This window comes from Ips typographus, linkage group LG2 (genome assembly GCF_016097725.1).
Source record: "Ips typographus isolate SLU linkage group LG2, UJ_Ityp_2.0, whole genome shotgun sequence".
NCBI lineage: Eukaryota > Metazoa > Arthropoda > Insecta > Coleoptera > Curculionidae > Ips > Ips typographus.
Genome location: NC_138423.1, coordinates 1 through 17,213, shown reverse-complemented (window position 1 = coordinate 17,213; position 17,213 = coordinate 1). Strand labels below are relative to the sequence as shown.

At 36.0% G+C, this 17,213-nt stretch overlaps 7 long non-coding RNA genes across 7 annotated transcripts; 4 read left to right on the top strand and 3 right to left on the bottom strand.

The window, feature by feature from the left end:
* Positions 1-1,222: 1,222 nt before the first annotated feature.
* On the top strand, positions 1,223-1,957 carry LOC145724944 (uncharacterized). The gene is made up of 2 exons (XR_014177134.1): positions 1,223-1,719; positions 1,802-1,957. It is a non-coding gene; the product is annotated as an uncharacterized LOC145724944 (long non-coding RNA).
* Positions 1,958-3,246: 1,289 nt separating this feature from the next.
* LOC145724943 (uncharacterized) lies at positions 3,247-5,039 on the bottom strand. Its single transcript, XR_014177133.1, has 2 exons — positions 4,313-5,039; positions 3,247-4,251 (listed from the first exon to the last, which is right to left on the bottom strand). It is a non-coding gene; the product is annotated as an uncharacterized LOC145724943 (long non-coding RNA).
* Positions 5,040-5,754: 715 nt separating this feature from the next.
* LOC145725181 (uncharacterized) lies at positions 5,755-6,541 on the top strand. The gene is made up of 2 exons (XR_014177189.1): positions 5,755-6,303; positions 6,386-6,541. It is a non-coding gene; the product is annotated as an uncharacterized LOC145725181 (long non-coding RNA).
* Positions 6,542-8,380: 1,839 nt separating this feature from the next.
* On the bottom strand, positions 8,381-9,457 carry LOC145724996 (uncharacterized). The gene is made up of 2 exons (XR_014177146.1): positions 9,145-9,457; positions 8,381-9,081 (listed from the first exon to the last, which is right to left on the bottom strand). It is a non-coding gene; the product is annotated as an uncharacterized LOC145724996 (long non-coding RNA).
* Positions 9,458-10,937: 1,480 nt separating this feature from the next.
* On the top strand, positions 10,938-11,671 carry LOC145724993 (uncharacterized). Its single transcript, XR_014177143.1, has 2 exons — positions 10,938-11,434; positions 11,516-11,671. It is a non-coding gene; the product is annotated as an uncharacterized LOC145724993 (long non-coding RNA).
* Positions 11,672-11,786: 115 nt separating this feature from the next.
* Positions 11,787-17,093, bottom strand: LOC145724995 (uncharacterized). Its single transcript, XR_014177145.1, has 2 exons — positions 17,036-17,093; positions 11,787-11,909 (listed from the first exon to the last, which is right to left on the bottom strand). It is a non-coding gene; the product is annotated as an uncharacterized LOC145724995 (long non-coding RNA).
* On the top strand, positions 16,071-16,801 carry LOC145724994 (uncharacterized). Its single transcript, XR_014177144.1, has 2 exons — positions 16,071-16,565; positions 16,646-16,801. It is a non-coding gene; the product is annotated as an uncharacterized LOC145724994 (long non-coding RNA).
* Positions 17,094-17,213: the final 120 nt, after the last annotated feature.

The window sequence follows — 17,213 nt, the reverse complement described above, 5'->3', positions numbered from 1 at the left end:
CGTGTAGTTGATTAGAAGTTGTGAGTGAAAAATCAAAGAACGCTTCATTCCTGATCCAGATATGTATAGATATGGCTTTTTATATCCAATAAAGTCCAGCCAAAGCAAGTTTGGTGAGAACCCTTTGTCTTGGAAAGTACAACAAACTAATGTAAAAACTGCTCAATCAAAGAAAATTTGGAAATCCTTGAATCTAGGTAAGCAAAAGTGGTAAATGGGTTTTATATTATTACCAAGACCTTTCTTTTAAAATGTAAATGTGCCAATGAAACTTCTAAAAGCTGTCCTGTTTCTTCAGAGTAAACCTTTGTTGCTCTCAAAATGCAGGCGGCCTCAAAATTTAACTCACTTATGTATGTAAGAGGCAATAAGTTTACTGAATGAGAAAGCATATTGTACTTACCACTGAGTATTGTGTTGGAGTAAAATCATTCCAGTTCAAAGCTTTCAACCACTGTTGGGTTCGAGCAGGGTCTTTTGGAAAGGAAAGGACACTTTTGGGCCTTTCTCCAAATTGCTTTTACAATTTGGCAAACAACAAGTGTGACGGCATATTGTAGAGGCAATAGAATTTAAGTTAAAAAACCAACAACAAAGTATAGAACAATGAAGGAACAATAACAATAGTGATAACACAATAAAATGAACACAAACTACACTTTCACTAGAACAACAAACATATAAACAACAATATATAATAGCAAACAAAAATTACTTTGGCAAGTAATCCCAAGTCTTGACTTTAAACTTTAAAAATTAATTTAATCATCCAAAAACTCAATTTCCACAATACAAACAAATGCAAACTGTCAATCCCATATTTCGGCCATATTGGAATTTTTGGCATGCACCTTCTTGGCTTTCTTGTACAGAGGGCGGTGATGGTACTCATTTTCGACTAATTTGGGGACGAGGAATCCATTCCAGCTGTCAAAATGACAGTAGCTGTCACTTAGTTCGAGATCGGCCAAACGGTGTTATCAATCAACTCATGTGGGGATATTTTTTGTTTTCTATGATATGGTCCATTTTTTTCCCGTCGCGGTTACGTCATCATTTGCCTTTCTTGTCTATTACGTGCGTTCCGAGCGCGATAGAATTTTGACGTCATCGGCCGCCATCGTTGGCAAATTAATAGGTAGTAAACAAAGCGAAATGTTTTATTTTTGATGTAAATTTTACAATATTTCGATGTAACTACTGCGATACTAGATAGGTACCTAGATAATGTGTGTGTGTGTGTTGTGTGTGTATGTTTCGGGAAGAGAGTTTTGAAAATGCCACCCACCTACACTTTGCAACTATCAAGGGGCCCAGTGAAACATTCTGAAGGAAAACAGAAAAGAATGCCTTTTCTAATAAAAAACACACAATCACAATGAAACAGCCCATGCATATAGGTACCTATTTACTTAGTCCCAAGAACCAAGTTTATTCAAGCCAGTGGTTGTTTCTCAATCAAAGAAACATGGATGCTGACAAGGTGATTTACCTAATATTATAAAAAGGAAGGCCCCTACCTTTTAATGAGCTGCTAATACTAAATAGCTTATGTTTCAGGTAGGTACCTTTCTGGAGTTTGCTTATCATGCTTTGAAAGGGTCCCATTATCAACGGCTGCTGTAAAAGACTCCTGGTGACTGAACAACGAAAGGTGTTTGAAGCAATGGTTATAATGGTGTTGTCAAAATCCATATGCAGAGTGTTGAAATATTTCAGGTAACATTAGAAAGATATAGGACATAGGTACCTAACTATGTTACTTAATATGTAAATTTGATCAAATGCCATTATTTTACAGAATTAGCCCCCCTTGCCTATACTTCTCTGACTACCTATAAGGCTAGAAACAGATGGTGCTACTGTTAAATACAGTATTTTACATCAGATAGGTAGTAGGTTAAATTACTATTTTAATTGTATTCATTATGAAATATACAAATAAAATCTTTAAGAAGAGTTTATTTTTTATCAAAAGTCTAGTTTTCTTCATAAAATTAGATAATTTACCTACCTGCTCTTTGGTACAATAAATTGTTGAACTGAACATGTTAAATAAATCACACAACAAAACAAAATTGATATGTATTTAATGCTGCTGAGTAAATTTACAAAAGAAAATACCTAAATAAGCAATTTAAATCACAAAAGCAAGTTCTTAAAACAGCAACAATTCTGTTGTAAGTTAAAACACTGCTACATCATCACCAAACTGCAAGAACTTCCTAATAGTCTCCAGGATTGGACACACATTGCCTGCCTTTCGTTTCTTGCAAATTTTATGGATTGGGCTGTTAATGACCACTTGTTTGAATGCACCTCCAGTGCTCTTAACTTAAAACTCCAGATAATTAAAATTGAATGTGGTTGTTCCCAAGCCAAAGTTTGATTGGTTTGTTTACTACCAAGTGATGCAACACTAATTAATACACTTAAACAATCCTAAATTAAGTTTTTATTTCTTCTGTTTGTAGTTTTTGCTGTTTTTAAATTTTTTAAAATTCCTAACCTCAAAATGTTTAGCCGCCGACTGTCAGTAGTGTCAGTTGAGACTGTGCCCTATGTTGCCACATCTTCCACGAGCAGATGTGAACCTAGTGTATTGTTTGTTGCACGGTGCAATCAATCGAATCGTGGGGGATATTTTTGGGAAGCTTGAAATCTGCTCTATCTTTTGTTTTCTATGACATTTTGACGTAACTTGTCAAATAAGGGAGTAATTCAGGGTCAAAGCGACGTGTGTCAAAAAATATGTGATTTTATGGTGAAGGAACTTTGACGCCCTCTAGCGGCCAAACGGTGCAATCAATCGAATCATGGGGGAATATTTTTGGGAAGCTTGAAATCTGCTCTATATTTTGTTTTCTATGACATTTTGACACAACTTGTCAAATAAGGGAGTAATTCAGGGTCAAAGCGACGAGTGTCACAAAATATGTTATTTTATGGTGAAGGAACTTTGAAGCCCTCTAGCGGCCAAACGGTGCAATCAATCAACTCTAGGGGGGATATTTTTGGAAAGCTTGAAGTCTGCTCTATCTTTTGTTTTCTATGACATTTGTCAAACAAAGTCAAAGACTTGTCAAATAAAGGAGTAATTTAGGGTCAGAGCGACGTGTATCAAGAAATATGCTATTTTTACAAAAAGCGCATTTTTGGCAAATGTTTAATTTGCTCCAGTGCACAGCAAAGGGCATATTTATGCCAAAGGACCTTAAATTAGGTGAAATAAGTACAAAAATAGTATATTATTAACCAATGTTTTGACAGACAGAAGCTTTTATTGTAAGAGAGAAGATAAGGTCAATAAATGCTGTCTAAACCATGGATAATATAGCATTTTTTCCACTATTATATTATTTATACTAAATAGCCAGGATTGTTTGTATTGTCACCTAAAAATGCATGCACTTACTTATAATACATTGAATCATAAAAATTACAGGCTGTGCTGGTTATTGGTGTGGCTGATGGAGTATGCTAAAACAAAAAGGGTTGATATTAGAGATGACATAATAATAATTGTTAATATTCCAACTAGAGTGGAGAAAATTTGTTATTATAGAACCTACCTGGATTAAACGTATACGGACCAACACCAGATCTCCCCAGGTCGTTTATTAGTTTTCGGAACAACAAACCAATAGGACATATTTAATACAGTTAACAAAATGCCCAATGCAATGTGATTATACTGGCCACTATTCTTGCTGAAAATGGTGGTAATTTACTGACACTGAAGCCCTGAATGGGGGGGTCGAAAAGGATTGCGACTATGGTACAAGGACAACATACATCAATAGGAGTCAGAAGCTACCTACCAGCTTTTCTGGACAAAGTACTTCAACTTTTATCCCAACGATCCATTGACCGGTTTCTGCAAACTTGCTGTTGAACCAAGATCACTTCTACTCCAATACGTATCTTACTATTTTCCTATTTATTTACCTAATAAAATATACTATTTTTACATTATAATCACCCAAATACTAAGCTAATTTTATTATTTACCTTTTGGTTGGGCCCACAACACTTTTTATAGATCCTGTTTCTGAAGCAGTGTTCAGAACAGACTCTGACAAATGTTTCTCAAGCTTGCTAAAAATGTTTAAAGTTAATTCCACCTTATAGGAAATAGACATTTTTAGCAGCAGTAGTACCTAAATGAATCCTAGTTTATAGGGTGGTTCAACATTTGTGGCTCTGTTGAAACTCTAGTCAAATTAAAGTTGACTACCTATAACTTCACTCCTAAAAATTTAAATAATATTAGACAAAACTATCTAATTTTATCACCTAAGTAATAACATACCTAACATATGAAAAACAGGCCATTAAAGTTTACAGTTTTATTGAAAAATAGTATAGGTACCTATTAGGCGTGCGGAATCGTTCGTAGAGGGTTACTCACTTAGAAAAGCTCAAAAACTAAGGGCTGAACATAAAGTAACATTTATTGTAGCCATAAAATTATCACAAGTCATCTAGTCTCTGAACTATTCTAAAATTATTCAACCTAACCTAAGTCTTCTCTCTTCTCTAGGTTTTCTTGGCGGTCGGCCTCTTCTACCGGCAACCAAAATAATAGAGATATGGGAATTATTTTCGTTACAACAAAACGTAAACAAGAAATTACTAATTACCGCGGCGTTGCCATACCCGCTCCTACCATTTTAAATCAACATATTCCTTTTATAGCTGCACACTTCTATATTAGATTATTCGATGATATTGGTGAAAACTACTTATTTTTATTAATCACATTTCAAAACATAACATAGACTGCTTCAAAACATGGGTGATATGATGAGACTTGGCAACGTCGCAAATTGTCGTTCGCACCTCCGTTTTCCAAGACGCTCGCTAATTTTTAATTTTGTATCCTGGCGCGAGTTCACACACGTTTTGTTCCGGTCACTTTGACAGCTAATAACGTCAAAACCAGTCCGATTTCACTAGGCTTGATGGTACTCATTTTCGACTAATTTGGGGACGGCGAATCCATTCCAGCTGTCAAAATGACAGTAACTGTCACTCAATTCGAGACACTGGCGATTTGTGGAGATATCAAAAAAGTGATTTCACCAATGGATTGGGCGCCCCAAAATTAGCCAAAAACCACCCTTCACTCGTTTTGTTTTGATAAAAAACGCGCTTGAGATGCATTATGTTAATCTGTCACTTTGACAGCTAATAACGTCAAAACCAGTCCGATTTCACTAATTTGGGGACGGGGAATCCATTCCAGCTGTCAAAATGCCAGTAGCTGTCACTCAATTCGAGACACTGGCGATTTGTGGAGATATCAAAAAAGTGATTTCACCAATGGATTGGGCGCCCCAAAATTAGCCAAAAACCACCCTTCACTCGATTTGTTTTGATAAAAACGCACTTGAGATGCATTATTGTTATTCTGTCACTTTGACAGCTAATAACGTCAAAACCAGTCCGATTTCACTAGGGTTGATGGTACTCATTTTCGACTAATTTGGGGACGAGGAATCCATTCCAGCTGTCAAAATGACAGTAGCTGTCACTTAGTTCGAGATCGGCCAAACGGTGTTATCAATCAACTCATGTGGGGATATTTTTTGTTTTCTATGATATGGTCCATTTTTTTCCCGTCGCGGTTACGTCATCATTTGCCTTTCTTGTCTATTACGTGCGTTCCGAGCGCGATAGAATTTTGACGTCATCGGCCGCCATCGTTGGCAAATTAATAGGTAGTAAACAAAGCGAAATGTTTTATTTTGATGTAAATTTTACAATATTTCGATGTAACTACTGCGATACTAGATAGGTACCTAGATAATGTGTGTGTGTGTGTTGTGTGTGTATGTTTCGGGAAGAGAGTTTTGAAAATGCCACCCACCTACACTTTGCAACTATCAAGGGGCCCAGTGAAACATTCTGAAGGAAAACAGAAAAGAATGCCTTTTCTAATAAAAAACACACAATCACAATGAAACAGCCCATGCATATAGGTACCTATTTACTTAGTCCCAAGAACCAAGTTTATTCAAGCCAGTGGTTGTTTCTCAATCAAAGAAACATGGATGCTGACAAGGTGATTTACCTAATATTATAAAAAGGAAGGCCCCTACCTTTTAATGAGCTGCTAATACTAAATAGCTTATGTTTCAGGTAGGTACCTTTCTGGAGTTTGCTTATCATGCTTTGAAAGGGTCCCATTATCAACGGCTGCTGTAAAAGACTCCTGGTGACTGAACAACGAAAGGTGTTTGAAGCAATGGTTATAATGGTGTTGTCAAAATCCATATGCAGAGTGTTGAAATATTTCAGGTAACATTAGAAAGATATAGGACATAGGTACCTAACTATGTTACTTAATATGTAAATTTGATCAAATGCCATTATTTTACAGAATTAGCCCCCCTTGCCTATACTTCTCTGACTACCTATAAGGCTAGAAACAGATGGTGCTACTGTTAAATACAGTATTTTACATCAGATAGGTAGTAGGTTAAATTACTATTTTAATTGTATTCATTATGAAATATACAAATAAAATCTTTAAGAAGAGTTTATTTTTTATCAAAAGTCTAGTTTTCTTCATAAAATTAGATAATTTACCTACCTGCTCTTTGGTACAATAAATTGTTGAACTGAACATGTTAAATAAATCACACAACAAAACAAAATTGATATGTATTTAATGCTGCTGAGTAAATTTACAAAAGAAAATACCTAAATAAGCAAATTAAATCACAAAAGCAAGTTGTTAAAACAGCAACAATTCTGTTGTAAGTTAAAACACTGCTACATCATCACCAAACTGCAAGAACTTCCTAATAGTCTCCAGGATTGGACACACATTGCCTGCCTTTCGTTTCTTGCAAATTTTATGGATTGGGCTGTTAATGACCACTTGTTTGAATGCACCTCCAGTGCTCTTAACTTAAAACTCCAGATAATTAAAATTGAATGTGGTTGTTCCCAAGCCAAAGTTTGATTGGTTTGTTTACTACCAAGTGATGCAACACTAATTAATACACTTAAACAATCCTAAATTAAGTTTTTATTTCTTCTGTTTGTAGTTTTTGCTGTTTTTTAAATTTTTTAAAATTCCTAACCTCAAAATGTTTAGCCGCCGACTGTCAGTAGTGTCAGTTGAGACTGTGCCCTATGTTGCCACATCTTCCACGAGCAGATGTGAACCTAGTGTATTGTTTGTTGCACGGTGCAATCAATCGAATCGTGGGGGGATATTTTTGGGAAGCTTGAAATCTGCTCTATCTTTTGTTTTCTATGACATTTGACGTAACTTGTCAAATAAGGAGTAATTCAGGGTCAAAGCGACGTGTGTCAAAAAATATGTGATTTTATGGTGAAGGAACTTTGACGCCCTCTAGCGGCCAAACGGTGCAATCAATCGAGTCATGGGGGGATATTTTTGGAAAGATTGAAGTCTGCTCTATCTTTTGTTTTCTATGACATTTTGACGTAACTTGTCAAATAAGGGAGTAATTCAGGGTCAAAGCGACGTGTGTCAAAAAATATGTGATTTTATGGTGAAGGAATTTTGACGCCCTCTAGCGGCCAAACGGTGCAATCAATCGAGTCATGGGGGGATATTTTTGGAAAGATTGAAATCTGCTCTATCTTTTGTTTTCTATGACATTTTGACGTAACTTGTCAAATAAGGGAGTAATTCAGGGTCAAAGCGACGTGTGTCAAAAAATATGTGATTTTATGGTGAAGGAACTTTGACGCCCTCTAGCGGCCAAACGGTGCAATCAATCGAATCATGGGGGAATATTTTTGGAAAGCTTGAAATCTGCTCTATCTTTTGTTTTCTATGACATTTTGACGTAACTTGTCAAATAAGGTAGTAATTCAGGGTCAAAGCGACGAGTGTCACAAAATATGTTATTTTATGGTGAAGGAACTTTGAAGCCCTCTAGCGGCCAAACGGTGCAATCAATCGAACCATGGGGCGATATTTTTGGGAAGCTTGAAATCTGCTCTATATTTTGTTTTCTATGACATTTTGACACAACTTGTCAAATAAGGGAGTAATTTAGGGTCAAAGCGACGTGTCAAAAAATATGTGATTTTATGGTGAATGAATTTTGACGCCCTTCAGCGGCCAAGCGGTATGACCAATCAACTCTAGGGGGGATATTTTTGGAAAGCTTGAAGTCTGCTCTATCTTTTGTTTTCTATGACATTTGTCAAACAAAGTCAAAGACTTGTCAAATAAAGGAGTAATTTAGGGTCAGAGCGACGTGTATCAAGAAATATGCTATTTTTACAAAAAGCGCATTTTTGGCAAATGTTTAATTTGCTCCAGTGCACAGCAAAGGGCATATTTATGCCAAAGGACCTTAAATTAGGTGAAATAAGTACAAAAATAGTATATTATTAACCAATGTTTTGACAGACAGAAGCTTTTATTGTAAGAGAGAAGATAAGGTCAATAAATGCTGTCTAAACCATGGATAATATAGCATTTTTTCCACTATTATATTATTTATACTAAATAGCCAGGATTGTTTGTATTGTCACCTAAAAATGCATGCACTTACTTATAATACATTGAATCATAAAAATTACAGGCTGTGCTGGTTATTGGTGTGGCTGATGGAGTATGCTAAAACAAAAAGGGTTGATATTAGAGATGACATAATAATAATTGTTAATATTCCAACTAGAGTGGAGAAAATTTGTTATTATAGAACCTACCTGGATTAAACGTATACGGACCAACACCAGATCTCCCCAGGTCGTTTATTAGTTTTCGGAACAACAAACCAATAGGACATATTTAATACAGTTAACAAAATGCCCAATGCAATGTGATTATACTGGCCACTATTCTTGCTGAAAATGGTGGTAATTTACTGACACTGAAGCCCTGAATGGGGGGGTCGAAAAGGATTGCGACTATGGTACAAGGACAACATACATCAATAGGAGTCAGAAGCTACCTACCAGCTTTTCTGGACAAAGTACTTCAACTTTTATCCCAACGATCCATTGACCGGTTTCTGCAAACTTGCTGTTGAACCAAGATCACTTCTACTCCAATACGTATCTTACTATTTTCCTATTATTTACCTAATAAAATATACTATTTTTACATTATAATCACCCAAATACTAAGCTAATTTTATTATTTACCTTTTGGTTGGGCCCACAACACTTTTTATAGATCCTGTTTCTGAAGCAGTGTTCAGAACAGACTCTGACAAATGTTTCTCAAGCTTGCTAAAAATGTTTAAAGTTAATTCCACCTTATAGGAATAGACATTTTTAGCAGCAGTAGTACCTAAATGAATCCTAGTTTATAGGGTGGTTCAACATTTGTGGCTCTGTTGAAACTCTAGTCAAATTAAAGTTGACTACCTATAACTTCACTCCTAAAAATTTAAATAATATTAGACAAAACTATCTAATTTTATCACCTAAGTAATAACATACCTAACATATGAAAAACAGGCCATTAAAGTTTACAGTTTATTGAAAAATAGTATAGGTACCTATTAGGCGTGCGGAATCGTTCGTAGAGGGTTACTCACTTAGAAAAGCTCAAAAACTAAGGGCTGAACATAAAGTAACATTTATTGTAGCCATAAAATTATCACAAGTCATCTAGTCTCTGAACTATTCTAAAATTATTCAACCTAACCTAAGTCTTCTCTCTTCTCTAGGTTTTCTTGGCGGTCGGCCTCTTCTACCGGCAACCAAAATAATAGAGATATGGGAATTATTTTCGTTACAACAAAACGTAAACAAGAAATTACTAATTACCGCGGCGTTGCCATACCCGCTCCTACCATTTTAAATCAACATATTCCTTTTATAGCTGCACACTTCTATATTAGATTATTCGATGATATTGGTGAAAACTACTTATTTTTATTAATCACATTTCAAAACATAACATAGACTGCTTCAAAACATGGGTGATATGATGAGACTTGGCAACGTCGCAAATTGTCGTTCGCACCTCCGTTTTCCAAGACGCTCGCTAATTTTTAATTTTGTATCCTGGCGCGAGTTCACACACGTTTTGTTCCGGTCACTTTGACAGCTAATAACGTCAAAACCAGTCCGATTTCACTAGGCTTGATGGTACTCATTTTCGACTAATTTGGGGACGGCAAATCCATTCCAGCTGTCAAAATGACAGTAACTGTCACTCAATTCGAGACACTGGCGATTTGTGGAGATATCAAAAAAGTGATTTTCACCATGGATTGGGCGCCCCAAAATTAGCCAAAAACCACCCTTCACTCGTTTTGTTTTGATAAAAACGCGCTTGAGATGCATTATTGTTAATCTGTCACTTTGACAGCTAATAACGTCAAAACCAGTCCGATTCACTAATTTGGGGACGGGGAATCCATTCCAGCTGTCAAAATGCCAGTAGCTGTCACTCAATTCGAGACACTGGCGATTTGTGGAGATATCAAAAAAGTGATTTCACCAATGGATTGGGCGCCCCAAAATTAGCCAAAAACCACCCTTCACTCGATTTGTTTTGATAAAAAACGCACTTGAGATGCATTATTGTTATTCTGTCACTTTGACAGCTAATAACGTCAAAACCAGTCCGATTTCACTAGGGTTGATGGTACTCATTTTCGACTAATTTGGGGACGAGGAATCCATTCCAGCTGTCAAAATGACAGTAGCTGTCACTTAGTTCGAGATCGGCCAAACGGTGTTATCAATCAACTCATGTGGGATATTTTTTGTTTTCTATGATATGGTCCATTTTTTTCCCGTCGCGGTTACGTCATCATTTGCCTTTCTTGTCTATTACGTGCGTTCCGAGCGCGATAGAATTTTGACGTCATCGGCCGCCATCGTTGGCAAATTAATAGGTAGTAAACAAAGCGAAATGTTTTATTTTTGATGTAAATTTTACAATATTTCGATGTAACTACTGCGATACTAGATAGGTACCTAGATAATGTGTGTGTGTGTGTTGTGTGTGTATGTTTCGGGAAGAGAGTTTTGAAAATGCCACCCACCTACACTTTGCAACTATCAAGGGGCCCAGTGAAACATTCTGAAGGAAAACAGAAAAGAATGCCTTTTCTAATAAAAAACACACAATCACAATGAAACAGCCCATGCATATAGGTACCTATTTACTTAGTCCCAAGAACCAAGTTTATTCAAGCCAGTGGTTGTTTCTCAATCAAAGAAACATGGATGCTGACAAGGTGATTTACCTAATATTATAAAAAGGAAGGCCCCTACCTTTTAATGAGCTGCTAATACTAAATAGCTTATGTTTCAGGTAGGTACCTTTCTGGAGTTTGCTTATCATGCTTTGAAAGGGTCCCATTATCAACGGCTGCTGTAAAAGACTCCTGGTGACTGAACAACGAAAGGTGTTTGAAGCAATGGTTATAATGGTGTTGTCAAAATCCATATGCAGAGTGTTGAAATATTTCAGGTAACATTAGAAAGATATAGGACATAGGTACCTAACTATGTTACTTAATATGTAATTTGATCAAATGCCATTATTTTACAGAATTAGCCCCCCTTGCCTATACTTCTCTGACTACCTATAAGGCTAGAAACAGATGGTGCTACTGTTAAATACAGTATTTTACATCAGATAGGTAGTAGGTTAAATTACTATTTTAATTGTATTCATTATGAAATATACAAATAAAATCTTTAAGAAGAGTTTATTTTTTATCAAAAGTCTAGTTTCTTCATAAAATTAGATAATTTACCTACCTGCTCTTTGGTACAATAAATTGTTGAACTGAACATGTTAAATAAATCACACAACAAAACAAAATTGATATGTATTTAATGCTGCTGAGTAAATTTACAAAAGAAAATACCTAAATAAGCAAATTAAATCACAAAAGCAAGTTGTTAAAACAGCAACAATTCTGTTGTAAGTTAAAACACTGCTACATCATCACCAAACTGCAAGAACTTCCTAATAGTCTCCAGGATTGGACACACATTGCCTGCCTTTCGTTTCTTGCAAATTTTATGGATTGGGCTGTTAATGACCACTTGTTTGAATGCACCTCCAGTGCTCTTAACTTAAAACTCCAGATAATTAAAATTGAATGTGGTTGTTCCCAAGCCAAAGTTTGATTGGTTTGTTTACTACCAGTGATGCAACACTAATTAATACACTTAAACAATCCTAAATTAAGTTTTTATTTCTTCTGTTTGTAGTTTTTGCTGTTTTTAAATTTTTTAAAATTCCTAACCTCAAAATGTTTAGCCGCCGACTGTCAGTAGTGTCAGTTGAGACTGTGCCCTATGTTGCCACATCTTCCACGAGCAGATGTGAACCTAGTTGTATTGTTTGTTGCACGGTGCAATCAATCGAATCGTGGGGGGATATTTTTGGGAAGCTTGAAATCTGCTCTATCTTTTGTTTTCTATGACATTTTGACGTAACTTGTCAAATAAGGGAGTAATTCAGGGTCAAAGCGACGTGTGTCAAAAAAATATGTGATTTTAATGGTGAAGGAACTTTGACGCCCTCTAGCGGCCAAACGGTGCAATCAATCGAGTCATGGGGGGATATTTTTGGAAAGATTGAAGTCTGCTCTATCTTTTGTTTTCTATGACATTTTGACGTAACTTGTCAAATAAGGGAGTAATTCAGGGGTCAAAGCGACGTGTGTCAAAAAATATGTGATTTTATGGTGAAGGAATTTTGACGCCCTCTAGCGGCCAAACGGTGCAATCAATCGAGTCATGGGGGGATATTTTTGGAAAGATTGAAATCTGCTCTATCTTTTGTTTTCTATGACATTTTGACGTAACTTGTCAAATAAGGGAGTAATTCAGGGTCAAAGCGACGTGTGTCAAAAATATGTGATTTTATGGTGAAGGAACTTTGACGCCCTCTAGCGGCCAAACGGTGCAATCAATCGAATCATGGGGGAATATTTTTGGAAAGCTTGAAATCTGCTCTATCTTTTGTTTCTATGACATTTTGACGTAACTTGTCAAATAGGTAGTAATTCAGGGTCAAAGCGACGAGTGTCACAAAATATGTTATTTATGGTGAAGGAACTTTGAAGCCCTCTAGCGGCCAAACGGTGCAATTCAATCGAACCATGGGGCGATATTTTTGGGAAGCTTGAAATCTGCTCTATATTTTGTTTTCTATGACATTTTTGACACAACTTGTCAAATAAGGGAGTAATTTAGGGTCAAAGCGACGTGTCAAAAAATATGTGATTTTATGGTGAATGAATTTTGACGCCCTTCAGCGGCCAAGCGGTATGACCAATCAACTCTAGGGGGGATATTTTGGAAAGCTTGAAGTCTGCTCTATCTTTTGTTTTCTATGACATTTGTCAAACAAAGTCAAAGACTTGTCAAATAAAGGATAATTTAGGGTCAGAGCGACGTGTATCAAGAAATATGCTATTTTATACAAAAAGCGCATTTTTGGCAAATGTTTAATTTGCTCCAGTGCACAGCAAAGGGCATATTTATGCCAAAGGACCTTAAATTAGGTGAAATAAGTACAAAAATAGTATATTATTAACCAATGTTTTGACAGACAGAAGCTTTTATTGTACAGAGAGAAGATAAGGTCAATAAATGCTGTCTAAACCATGGATAATATAGCATTTTTTCCACTATTATATTAATTTATACTAAATAGCCAGGATTGTTTGTATTGTCACCTAAAAATGCATGCACTTACTTAATACATTGAATCATAAAAATTACAGGCTGTGCTGTTATTGGTGTGGCTGATGGAGTATGCTAAAACAAAAAGGGTTGATATTAGAGATGACATAATAATAATTGTTAATATTCCAACTAGAGTGGAGAAAATTTGTTATTATAGAACCTACCTGGATTAAACGTATACGGACCAACACCAGATCTCCCCAGGTCGTTTATTAGTTTTCGGAACAACAAACCAATAGGACATATTTAATACAGTTAACAAAATGCCCAATGCAATGTGATTATACTGGCCACTATTCTTGCTGAAAATGGTGGTAATTTACTGACACTGAAGCCCTGAATGGGGGGGGTCGAAAGGATTGCGACTATGGTACAAGGACAACATACATCAATAGGAGTCAGAAGCTACCTACCAGCTTTTCTGGACAAAGTACTTCAACTTTTATCCCAACGATCCATTGACCGGTTTCTGCAAACTTGCTGTTGAACCAAGATCACTTCTACTCCAATACGTATCTTACTATTTTCCTATTTTATTACCTAATAAAATATACTATTTTTACATTATAATCACACCAAATACTAAGCTAATTTTATTATTTACCTTTTGGTTGGGCCCACAACACTTTTTATAGATCCTGTTTCTGAAGCAGTGTTCAGAACAGACTCTGACAAATGTTTCTCAAGCTTGCTAAAAATGTTTAAAGTTAATTCCACCTTATAGGAAATAGACATTTTTAGCAGCAGTAGTACCTAAATGAATCCTAGTTTATAGGGTGGTTCAACATTTGTGGCGCTGTTGAAACTCTAGTCAAATTAAAGTTGACTACCTATAACTTCACTCCTAAAAATTTAAATAATATTAGACAAAACTATCTAATTTTATCACCTAAGTAATAACATACCTAACCATATGAAAAACAGGCCATTAAAGTTTACAGTTTTATTGAAAAAAGTAGTATAGGTACCTATTAGGCGTGCGGAATCGTTCGTAGAGGGTTACTCACTTAGAAAAGCTCAAAAACTAAGGGCTGAACATAAAGTAACATTTATTGTAGCCATAAATTATCACAAGTCATCTAGTCTCTGAACTATTCTAAAATTATTCAACCTAACCTAAGTCTTCTCTCTTCTCTAGGTTTCTTGGCGGTCGCCTCTTCTACCGGCAACCAAAATAATAGAGATATGGGAATTATTTTCGTTACAACAAAACGTAAACAAGAAATTACTAATTACCGCGGCGTTGCCATACCCGCTCCTACCATTTTAAATCAACATATTCCTTTTATAGCTGCACACTTCTATATTAGATTATTCGATGATATTGGTGAAAACTACTTATTTTTATTAATCACATTTCAAAACATAACATAGGACTGCTTCAAAACATGGGTGATATGATGAGACTTGGCAACGTCGCAAATTGTCGTTCGCACCTCCGTTTTCCAAGACGCTCGCTAATTTTTAATTTTGTATCCTGGCGCGAGTTCACACACGTTTGTTCCGGTCACTTTGACAGCTAATAACGTCAAAACCAGTCCGATTTCACTAGGCTTGATGGTATCATTTTCGACTAATTTGGGGACGGCGAATCCATTCCAGCTGTCAAAATGACAGTAACTGTCACTCAATTCGAGACCTGGCGATTTGTGGAGATATCAAAAAAGTGATTTCACCAATGGATTGGGCGCCCCAAAATTAGCCAAAAACCACCCTTCACTCGTTTTGTTTTGATAAAAAACGCGCTTGAGATGCATTATTGTAATCTGTCACTTTGACAGCTAATAACGTCAAAACCAGTCCGATTTCACTAATTTGGGGACGGGGAATCCATTCCAGCTGTCAAAATGCCAGTAGCTGTCACTCAATTCGAGACACTGGCGATTTGTGGAGATATCAAAAAAGTGATTTCACCAATGGATTGGGCGCCCCAAAATTAGCCAAAAACCACCCTTCACTCGATTTGTTTTGATAAAAAACGCACTTGAGATGCATTATTGTTATTCTGTCACTTTGACAGCTAATAACGTCAAAACCAGTCCGATTTCACTAGGGTTGATGGTACTCATTTTCGACTAATTTGGGGACGAGGAATCCATTCCAGCTGTCAAAATGACAGTAGCTGTCACTTAGTTCGAGATCGGCCAAACGGTGTTATCAATCAACTCATGTGGGGATATTTTTTGTTTTCTATGATATGGTCCATTTTTTTCCCGTCGCGGTTACGTCATCATTTGCCTTTCTTGTCTATTACGTGCGTTCCGAGCGCGATAGAATTTTGACGTCATCGGCCGCCATCGTTGGCAAATTAATAGGTAGTAAACAAAGCGAAATGTTTTATTTTTGATGTAAATTTTACAATATTTCGATGTAACTACTGCGATACTAGATAGGTACCTAGATAATGTGTGTGTGTGTTGTGTGTGTATGTTTCGGGAAGAGAGTTTTGAAAATGCCACCCACCTACACTTTGCAACTATCAAGGGGCCCAGTGAAACATTCTGAAGGAAAACAGAAAAGAATGCCTTTTCTAATAAAAAACACACAATCACAATGAAACAGCCCATGCATATAGGTACCTATTTACTTAGTCCCAAGAACCAAGTTTATTCAAGCCAGTGGTTGTTTCTCAATCAAAGAAACATGGATGCTGACAAGGTGATTTACCTAATATTATAAAAAGGAAGGCCCCTACCTTTTAATGAGCTGCTAATACTAAATAGCTTATGTTTCAGGTAGGTACCTTTCTGGAGTTTGCTTATCATGCTTTGAAAGGGTCCCATTATCAACGGCTGCTGTAAAAGACTCCTGGTGACTGAACAACGAAAGGTGTTTGAAGCAATGGTTATAATGGTGTTGTCAAAATCCATATGCAGAGTGTTGAAATATTTCAGGTAACATTAGAAAGATAGGACATAGGTACCTAACTATGTTACTTAATATGTAAATTTGATCAAATGCCATTATTTTACAGAATTAGCCCCCCTTGCCTATACTTCTCTGACTACCTATAAGGCTAGAAACAGATGGTGCTACTGTTAAATACAGTATTTTACATCAGATAGGTAGTAGGTTAAATTACTATTTTAATTGTATTCATTATGAAATATACAAATAAAATCTTTAAGAAGAGTTTATTTTTTATCAAAAGTCTAGTTTTCTTCATAAAATTAGATAATTTACCTACCTGCTCTTTGGTACAATAAATTGTTGAACTGAACATGTTAAATAAATCACACAACAAAACAAAATTGATATGTATTTAATGCTGCTGAGTAAATTTACAAAAGAAAATACCTAAATAAGCAATTTAAATCACAAAAGCAAGTTTTAAAACAGCAACAATTCTGTTGTAAGTTAAAACACTGCTACATCATCACCAAACTGCAAGAACTTCCTAATAGTCTCCAGGATTGGACACACATTGCCTGCCTTTCGTTTCTTGCAAATTTTATGGATTGGGCTGTTAATGACATTGTTGAATGCACCTCCAGTGCTCTCTTTCCAGATATTAAAATTGAATGTGGTTGTTCCAGCCAAAG